General features: G+C 40.0%; 1 long non-coding RNA gene across 1 annotated transcript; it reads right to left on the reverse strand.

Moving 5' to 3' along the window:
• Positions 1-2,362: 2,362 nt before the first annotated feature.
• LOC111932036 (uncharacterized) lies at positions 2,363-5,257 on the reverse strand. The gene is made up of 3 exons (XR_015289364.1): positions 5,152-5,257; positions 4,322-4,378; positions 2,363-3,851 (listed from the first exon to the last, which is right to left on the reverse strand). It is a non-coding gene; the product is annotated as an uncharacterized LOC111932036 (long non-coding RNA).
• Between the last annotated feature and the right edge of the window lie 5,455 nt (positions 5,258-10,712).

Consider the following 10,712-nt stretch of genomic DNA (forward strand, 5'->3'; position numbering starts at 1 on the left):
GAAGGTTTTCTCATCCTCATTATTTTCCAAACCACTAATTCCCTGACAAGAATATCTGTAAATCTAAGGTGTTCATTACAATAGCTAGATGAAAATGTGACCTAAAACTGTTGTTATATAAAACAAATTACAGATTCTGACATATTGGTTGTGTTTTTCATAAAGTGAAAAAACACCAACTGTCGTGTACTTAGAGCTTAGAAAATAACTTTTTGGTCACAGATATTTATGTACCTAAATGTAGAAGTTACTAACACTTAAATTCAAATGTAATCTGTTATCTCTTTGTCACTTCTTTAATCCTAAGAAGTTTAGAGACCATTAAATTATAAAACTTTTATTAGATGCAGTAAAATGGGGGTAATCATTTGGCAAGCCTCAAGAAAATAATACCAATCTGTTGGAAATTCTTTACATCTTATCTGAGAAGAGATCAATTACAGGCTAAAAATCTCCTTGGGCTGTATTATTTTTTTATTTTTTTTTTTTTTTTTTCAATAAGTCATGTCATTTAAACGTGCTGCTTTCAGACTATCGAAAGGCTAAATAAGCCATACCTAAATTTTCAGGTTGCTGTTCTGGTTAATGTTTATATTGACAAGTATCTGGCAGGAACAGGCATGAAATGCTTCGCTCTACATAATATAACACTCTGGTAGTGTGTGCTTGTAAAAGGAAAACTGGACATTATGCAAACAGACTCAAAATGAGTAATTCACACCTCCTCTCTGAAGCACTTACAGTAAATACAGTAAATCAGGAGGCTGTCTGGGTCTACAAATGTCCAGAAGGAGACTGAAGAGGCTGATCTGCACCCTCTAGTGACCCAAACTAGTTGAAACATTGGCAGCTACAAATTACTAAATGGCTTGGAACGTTTCCCCCCTAGCCAAAACCTTTATCTTTCTACTACTGGTTTAGGGCAAATAATCAAAAATGTCAATAAAATGGGAAAACTGGACTGCACCAGGATATGTAGAAGCCTCCAAGGACCTTCCTTAGGCTTTAACTTTTCACAGGTGCCAGCCCAGCTGGGAGCAGCTGCACAAGGTGCAGAACAGGCCCATAACATCCATGCTCCCAGCCACCCATCCCCAAAAACAGCGGTGTCACACACCAGGCGGGTCCCTGAGCTCCAGGCAATCCCTGCAAGGGAGGTTGTGCTGCTCCCAGCTTCCTGCAGTCCTGCAGCAGGACTGTCACACGGATTAGCTGGGGGAAGCCTTGAGTGCATGTTCCAAAAATAAAGGCAGTTGTAGTAATCTGCTGTGGCAAGCGTGCGTGTGTGTGATACGCATTTACTGCAAGCCTAGTGATTTAATAGGATTAAATTCTGATCAGCAGAGAGAAGATTGATCATAGTAATGAGAAGATGGGTACAGTACATCTGGCTCAGTGGCAAACTGGCTTGAGGAAGAAAGTGATACAGTTCAGTGTATGTTATGAAGGTATCATATTGGACCTCAGGCTTATTCGCTATATTAAGTGAGCAATAGTGTAGGAAAATTGGATAGGCTTGCATTCTCCTTTTTAGGTAAGCATCTAATGCTTTGCTGTGATACTTTATTTGATTTCCAGTTCTAGGCATGAAATGAAGTGTTCACAATAATATGGTCAAAAAAACAGATTTACAAACAGAGAAGAATTCCCAGCCCAGTAGCAAATGTAGTATCATATAATGCAGCATTGGGTGAAGATTATCACGAAGCCATTTTCATGGCTGGATTCAAAGTGTATGCTGTCAGCAGCCCTGTTTTCAGTAGCAGTGAACCTGACAGGGAAATCATCTAAGAAAGAATAGACTCCCAGTGTTGCCAAACTCCAAGGCAAGTCTCCAAAGGGGACAGCTCACAGCATACAGATGGAGTTAAGGAAACTACAGGGGGTTAGGCTCTGGTAAAGTATACTATAGGTGGTCTTTACTTAGAGGTAAAGCAAGCAGAGAAAGTTCAAGCAGTGGGCTCCAGGGAATTACCAGGGACTATAATTAAAAATTTGGAGGAATGCTAATGTGCTGAATTAAAAAAAAAAGAGAAAATGTAAAGATTAGTGAAAAAAAGAAGTAGGTCAAGGGAGTAGAAAAGGCAGTGAAACCTGATGACTGCAAATGTGCTTTCTTGCCCTCCTGGCATCCTCAAAATTGATAAGGAGAGATTGGCGGAAAGCAGGCAGTGCATCCAGCATATTGAAGTGCAACTGGCAGACACTTTTAATGAAAGACAGTAATTGGAAAATGTTCTCTCCAAACTACTTTTGCCAGAGGTGTTTTGTTTGGTTTCATTCCTGCTCTATTTTGTGTTTCTAGAACTTATGGCAGGGTGGTTGCTGTTGGTTTTGTGGAGGGTTTTTTTTTTGGAACAAGTTTTGTTTTAATGTGCCATTCTGTCACTTTTGCATTACTGCATTTCAGTATTGATTTGCTGCTTTGAAAGTGTAACAGAACTTTCGTTATACCTGGAAGTTTATCAAACATGGAATGTGCAATTTTTAAACTTAGGAAAAATCTCATCAAGAAATCAATACATGCATTCAGGAAGTGTAAAATACCACTTAACGAAAGGAAAATTAAGATGCTTTTCAAAAGTTGCAAACTTTTTTTATGCCATTGTATTTTATTTTTACCATCTTTAGTAAAAAGTCTCTACAGATCCTACAGGTCTCTACAAAAGGATCCAAGAGTCCATCTTTTTTTAGTTCACTCCTGAAGCAGAAGCAGTAAATAACAACTTCCCTAATGTTTATTATCTGATTAAAGAAATTGAGGCATGTAACAGTGCAGAGGTTAAAAGACAGGGAGGATTAAAGGATGAGTGTAGCTAATTAAGGAAACAGCCCTGCAAGCAATTACATACATGGTTAACTTTAAGCACTTCAGCATTAATGGGACTACTCACATGCTTAAGTTAAGCACATGTGCTTGTGAACTGGAGCTTGAAGACCACATCCTGTGAGGTGTTGAGGACGTGTTTAATATAGAAGGCAACAGGATTGCCCTATTGCAGCAGAAGCTATGGATATTGTGCACCAGGCTTCAGGACGGGGTAGCACAGGCTAATTGGGAAGAGGTTGCTCACAGGGGTTTCATGTTAAGTGTTCTAGGCAAATACTGGAGATCATTTCTTTTCAGAAACATTTTGAATCAAGCCTTCATTGATAAGCATTTACTTTTAATGATCTCCCCAGGACTGATACCAAAATTAAGAACATTTTCTACTCTATTATCCAGCAATATAGGGTAAAAAAAAAAAAGCTGAATGGGATCCATTCCACTGGGGTGAGTTGGTACGAAGCATGGTGCCTGTAAAAAGCAGGTTGTGACAAAGTGAAGGTTTACTTCTCAAAGCTCCATTTTAAGCAGCAGCATAAAGTGAGCTACCTCATTCATTCACCTGGGCCCTTGTCAAGGTCAGTCCAGCCCAGCATAACCAAAACTTTGTGCCTAAATGATATATAGGAAGCAAGTCTACATTTGATCCATTGTTCCCTGGATTAATGTCAGTTCCTCTTGTCTCTCCTGAAGTGATGATCTATTTTTTTCAGAAAAGACACAAAATCATTGATACAATAAGATTTTTTCAGTTCACGAGATTAAATTTTAGAAGCAGACGTATCTGTAACTTAAGCAAAGGAATCAAATGTAATTTGGTCACATCTTCTGATGCAACCAAATGATGGCCTTAACTGCCCATGCCAGCTGGGAAAATATTTCTTGCACTATGTTTGGTTTGCTCTTTCCAAGAAGAAGAAATAGCTGTGAATATCTTTTCTTGCGTTGGATTTTTTTTCTTCTCCTGGTGTGCCAAAAGGAAAGGGCTTGTTTGGCATCACACTCTGCGTCGTTTATGGTCTTCCTGTATCATTTCCAGAGAAAGAAATAGTTGTTGACACTGATTTGGAAATTAGAATTAAACTGTCAGCATCATAACTGCCAACCAGTTGAGCAGAGAGTAAAATGAGGAAAAGTGAGAACACAGCCTTATCTTAGGCAGAGTATAGCTCACTGTCCTATAGTTTCCTCAGTTGTAATCCATTAAAATATGTGATTTTTATATATTTGTTTGTTTTTCAGTTCAAAGGAGATTATATTTTTTAAACTAGTGCTGTAAAAACTTTAGTTACTGGTATTTTCTCAACTGCTATCTTCACCAGTGAGACTCCATTAGTAGTGGTAATTGTGCACATTCAAAGGCAAGAAAAGGAAGGCATGGAGGAGAGAAGGAAAGGATTGATTAGGCATCAGAGAAAATGTCCTTTGGCATTAAACTCTTCGTTCTCATGATTTGACTGTGAGGCAGTCTGAAGAGAGACTCAGAGGACTTACAGGGATGGTGCCTTTCTTCTCTTCTCCTGGTTGTTGTTCCACTTTGGGGTGCAAATTCTGGAGCAAACAAAGTGGGAGATTTTACATGCCAGTAGCAATATATGCCTGCTTGGCCTTAAATTCCTGCTTACTACAAAGATCTGACATTTCACAGAAGTACCATTCTCACAATTATCAAGTTCTCTATACCCTGCAGGAGTAAATAGCTTCACCCTAAGAACTCCTCCTAAGAAGAAGGTGAGGTTGTCCTGCCTTCCTCCTCAGCTCTCACATTAGCCAGATAATGCTGGAAAATATTTCTCTTCTGCCTTTTTTGAGAGAGCGTCCATCAGCAAGTCAGATTCTCCCCACTGTGTTCTGTTGCCTCACTTACATGCTCCCATGTACATTTTGAAAATAAACAGGTTTTCTCAAAAGGTAAAAATCACATTTAACATTTTCAGCAGTACCTTTTATGTACTGGTGAGTCTTAACACTGCTAGTGTGGATGCCCCTGTTAATATGAGAAGCGCCAGGTGACATCCCTCTTTCCTGCAGCTGTTTTGTCACGGCTCTTCTGCTACTGCTAGCATCATATCAATGTACTGCTTTTTGGCAACTTTTAGTTACGTTTGAACGCGTACTGCCACAGCTCTCAGTGCTGCAAACAGGAGAGGATTGTTTCCCTAGCCTGTGCAGAGGGCTGGCAGCACACCTATCCCTCTGTGTACCCATAGATGCACACCTTTCCCTCAGCACTCACCCTTACCCTTGGCTCCCAACGGCGCGGCCTGGCACGCAGGCTGTGCACAGGGCTCGGCAGGAATATCCCAGAGCTGGTTTCTGTGTACCTGAGAGGCCACTGCTGGCTCCTTCACCTTTATGGTTCCCTTCATTTCGACCCCTCAGAGTGGGTGTCTCCTGGCAGCCATGAGCAGCTGCAGGGTGATGAATGCCAGGCTTACCTGGCCAGGCCTCTGCCAGAGCAACCTGCCAGCAGTGGCTCTGGCCTCTGGAGCAGAGAGGAAAATTTGGCCTTTGCTCTGCCCTGGAGTTGCCTCTTAGAATTTCCAATGACAGTATCTTCTAAAGGCCCTAATTCTTCTTAAACCTTGTGTAATTCAACATCAAAGATCATATCCAGCTGTGCTCACTATTGCTTTTTTCTCTCTTCAGATCCAAATCTGTCGCTAACTGCATTTTCAACTTTTTCAAGTTCCTGTGTCTTTTGAAGTGTCACTATGCCTGTGTTCCCCACAGCCTATTCCCCAACCTGCTTTGCACTGTTATCAAGGACTGAATGATCCTTTGTCCCAAATCCTCAAAGGAATATTTCAGTTCTTTCTTTTTCCGTTTCTGAGACAGCTCTGTCCCTTGGCCTGTGCACTTCTTAATTTACTCTTAACATTCAATGCATTTTTCTATGGGCACTTAAAATTCACTCTTAACTTTCCTCATTTCAATCAACATTCACAAGGGACACTTACATGTGTCTTGAATTGTCATTTTATTAAAACCCTTTGCTCCTTTACCATTTCAATTACCATTCTGTATAATATCATTTGCATTTGCATGGTACCTTCACCCATAAAAGACAAAAGTTTTTATTCTCCCTTAACAGATGAGTAAAATGGAATCAGAGAGATTAGAAAGATGTCTTTGCTGCTCAGTACAACTATATGGTCTCCAATTCGAGAGCTTAATTACATTAGAGGAAAATACTGTAAGCACAATGGATTGACATGTAAATCAAGGTGATATAAATTACAGATCCAAATCATGGAATCTTGATTTGAATAACTGCTTTTAATCTTGGTTTGCATTTGCAATTTCCCTTGTTATTCTGAAAGTTTTTGCTCTTAGTGAAGTGCATAATCATTCAAAATTGCAACTGCATATAGCCTTTACTCCAGGTGGAGATTTCTTACTATATACTGTTCATACATGTTTATTTAAGCAGAAAATTTAACATGTATTTATTCAAATTATGTTGTAAAATCCTTAAATTACATTAGTTTACTTTGTCTTCAATTTCAGTAGACAAGCTGTTTTTTAATTTGTATCAAAATGAATGTACAATTAGAGCACACAAAATGTACAAACTGAGATTTTGGAAACATGATGTTACTAGCCCCTTTTTTCTGTAAGTATCAATAGCAACATTTATTAAAATAGTTATTAGCATTACATTTGTATTGACTGCACTTAGTGAATGGGAAGCTTGTTTCTTGTCGCTCTAAGCAACATATTAGGACTCCTGATCTGCAGCAGAGGTGTAATGAGATTTTCAAAACTGCACTGACAATCAAGTTCCTGCTTCCAAAGGAATCGATGGATACAAGGTGACCTGTAGGTAGTTTTGAAAATTCCCAGAGGCATCTGTTTGCAAATGTTCTCAAAAACCTGTGCTGGGGACCTTCAGTTTTCTGAAATTAGTTGAGTTCATCCTCACTTGCTGTGTCTATTCATGGATTTTGAAATAACAAAATAGGCTGTTCTTTTCAACTCGAAATTGATCTCATTACTGTGTGTGACTTATTTGGAAAAGAAGCACATGTTCTCTCCACTCTTGCAGAACTGCAGCACAAAGTCATTTGGCCAAAAGCTTTTCTGCAGTCCTGAAAATACTTACACCTACAAAAGTAAACAGAACCTATCACCTGTGCTGTTACAAAGATAAATATAGAAGATATCAGTAGCACATTATGTATGTTGTTAATAAAGTGTTTAAGTAAAAATAAAATAATGTTTTGGTGATAATGCATATAATTCGAAAAGCAACATTTTTCAACTAATTTTTGAGTCCTTATTAATGAAACAGGATTTTGTTTAGCAGTAAATTATATGAAGTCCAAGTCTTAACATTTGCTTGGTGGACACATAATTTCACATTAAATTTTAAGTAATTTTGAAATTATTTCGTACATATTTATTTTTTTATATTACTTCAGTGAATAAATATTTTTGTCATTTGTTCTTCCATTGAGCTAGCAGTGGACTTCAGGGAACTTTTCATATTTTCTCAGCCCTAAACCCTGGTCATCAAACCCCTCTTGAAGTCCATGAGAATGCAGTCTTGCTGTGTGACTTCTCATCCCTTTTCCTGTGCAGGAGGTCTGCTATTGCTTATCCTCTGAGTGGCTTTTATTAGAAAATGATTTGCAAGTTTTTCAGATTATTAGACCCTTCCCGTTTTTCAGTATTAAATCTTTCCGTAACTAACACAGTGAGAAGAAACAATCAGAAAAAAAAAAAAAACAAACAACAAAACAAAGAGTAATTTTCTGTGCAATCTGCATGCACAAAATGTGTCACAAGAGATGTGAGAGGAGACAGAAATGGCAAAGGGATGCCTGAAGGAGATGGGATGGGCTAGCTCGGGCACAAGGAGAAGATGGGTCTGTGGCATTAGAGAATCAGATCCCTTCAGGCCTCTGTGGCTGCCCATCCGGGAGCTTCAGTGCTGCAAAACTGGTGTATCCCTGGGACAGGCTGTGCCCTGAGTGAGTGGGGCATCCCTGGGACCGGCTGTGCCCTGAGTGAGTGGGGCATCCCTGGGACAGGCTGTGTCCTGAGTGAGTGGGGCATCCCTGGGACAGGCTGTGTCCTGAGTGAGTGGGGCATCCCTGGGACAGGCTGTGTCCTGAGTGAGTGGGGCATCCCTGGGACAGGCTGTGTCCTGAGTGAGTGGGGCATCCCTGGGACAGGCTGTGTCCTGAGTGAGTGGGGCATCCCTGGGACCGGCTGTGCCCTGAGTGAGTGGGGCATCCCTGGGACAGGCTGTGTCCTGAGTAGGACACCCCTGGGACAATCAGCAGAACAAGTGCAGCTGCCCCTGAAACCACTCCAAACCGAGGGAGCACTCCCCCAACAGCCAAGCTCCACCTGACCAGCCCTAGCGCAGACACCACAAAACATTCCTCAGCAAAGGACGTTTTTTACAATGTGACAATTGTCATGCTGTGTACAAAGAAAAGTATGTTTCAGTTTGACATACTGAGAATTACTATTTCATTTCTAACTGGTAATTTTAAATAATTTTAATTTTATTCTAAAGAATGACATTCTAAGAGCTTTAAGAAAGAAATGTTTCATATTTTAATCAAAGGAAATGTTTCATTATGTTTGGGGTTGTTTTTTTAATTTCTCCCTGCTTTACTTTTTCTTGCAGCTTGCTGCAAATTTGAGCTCTCTTTAGTTTTATTTCAGGTTAATCCCATACAATTTTCATTTTGACAGATCTTTAGGCAAATCACAGTATCTGTTATTTATACAGCTCTGTTAAAGCAGTGATATTCACTGCTCATCACTTTAAGGACAAATTGAGGCCCTAATCCTGTAAAGACCTACCTATTTTTATGGGCAGAACTGCTTACTGAGCATAAAGTTAATCACATTAAGCTTGTAAAGCACTAGAGACCCTAGAATGGAAAACATTAAAGATGTGCAAAGTAGTATTTTGACTTTCAAACACTTCTCCCTTTCTCTGCCTTCTCCTGCAGAAGGATGGAGGACTCATTCAAATGGACTAAAAAAAAAAACAGTTAAAATTTCAGTTTTGTGTGTTTTCATTCATTTTTTGCAAAGAATATATTTTTTATACTAGTTATATGTCAGTTTAAAACAATGTCTGTCTACTCAACTTAACTTCAAATATTTTATTTCCATCATTAAAAATACCCTGTAAGCAGTGTGAATAAGAGATGTGCAGACATGTAGAAAATTATTGCTCACCTTAGTTGAGAAGGTGCTCTCAGTAAATCTTTATACAGCTGGGATAATGCCCTGTTTGCTCTCCTTTCTCTCCTCCCTGTTCTCTGCAGAACTCAGATCCCAGAGCTACTGACAAACCAGAAGACTTTGCACTCTTTGCTGAACCTTCTTTGCCTTCTCTGCCACCCAGAGAGCCTGGGAGCCTGCTCTGTGTGGACTTCACCCAGTGTCACAGGTGACACTTGTCACTGTCCTTTCTTTAGTATGTGGGGGAAAACAATCCTCCGTCAGTCTGAGAATGCTTTACATTCAAACAGGTGAGACAAAATGAGGAATAGGCTTCATCTCAGGTTTTTGCCTCAACCAGAATTTGAAGCAGAGTTTTCTTAGGATTCTCAAAATACATTCTAAAAGAGTACAGGAGATGTTGATTTTGGCGTTCCCTGGGCCATACTCCTCCTAATTTCTTTCTTTTGCTCTAATTATCATCCTCTTTCCTGTAACTTGGCTGCACTTTCTCATCACTCAAACAGAGACAGCCTCTGAGACCTACACACATGGTATAGATAGATAGAGGCTGGAAACGAAAGGTATTGCTCCCATGCTGGGCAAGACAGAAATAGAAGAGATAAAGCTTTTGCTAGGGCTGGGAAGTCTGAGAGCCACAGAAAGGCACACAGGTGTAAATCCACGAATTCACACTGTGAGAACGGCTGGACTTGGCGTGGGTGGCACCAGGCAGCTCCACAGTGCACAGCTGACATTGCAGGGAAGCTGTGACAAACCTCAGGCCAGAATGCAGGTTTTATCCTCGGGGTTTGAGTGCAGGTTTAAACACACACAGAGCTGCTGGCGGTTGTTTGTCACACCGGGGTTCAGAGGTTACCTGTGCACTGGCAGCACAGACACCTGGCTCTGGGGGCTGTCCTTTCCCCAGCACTGCCAGAGCAGCCCTGCTGCCACAGCTCCAGCACACAGTTGTTATTATACTGATAGTCAGTGGTAATGATTCTCAAGACACACCGACAACAGGGAATTTTTTGGCTGGTGGAGCTGTACCAGGTGCCTGGCTGCCATAAGTGAAGATGGCACCTTTCTGCTGAGAGCTGAGCACACAGAAGAGGTCTGCCAGTGTAGCAGCGAGAACTAGAATTGTGGACTAATTTTCTAATTTAAAAAATAATTATCTGTCATGATTGTTCCAGAAATCTTAAAAATATGAGACCAAAAGACCCTAGAACTATTAAAATTATTTAAATCAAATATTATAATTTAATTTTTTTTTATTTAATCTCATTATTTGCAGTAATGGGGAAGCACAGGTCATGATTTATTTTTTTCTTGCAACGAGAAACATTTGACAACATCTTTGACTCATGAGAGCCCTTCCCTTGTGCCCTGAAACCATTTCAGCCAGTGGAGTCATATGTTGACACAAGTCTCCATTACTTGGGCAGAGTCAGGGTGCAAACAGAGCATAACATTTGCTTAAAGGTTCAAACTTCTTTTTTTTTAGTCTTCCTGGTACTTTTCAGGAAATATGTGAGTATTGATACCTCATTTCTTAAGTACCCCAAGTACTTAAGAACAAAGCAACAAAGATTTTTTTTTTCATTAAAACTTGAATTTTCATAAAAATTGATATAGGAAATAGCCTGTCGTTGATTGGAAAACATGGGGAAAAAATCTACATGTAAAT

Source organism: Cyanistes caeruleus, chromosome 7 (genome assembly GCF_971803275.1).
Source record: "Cyanistes caeruleus chromosome 7, bCyaCae1.hap1.1, whole genome shotgun sequence".
Taxonomy (NCBI): domain Eukaryota; kingdom Metazoa; phylum Chordata; class Aves; order Passeriformes; family Paridae; genus Cyanistes; species Cyanistes caeruleus.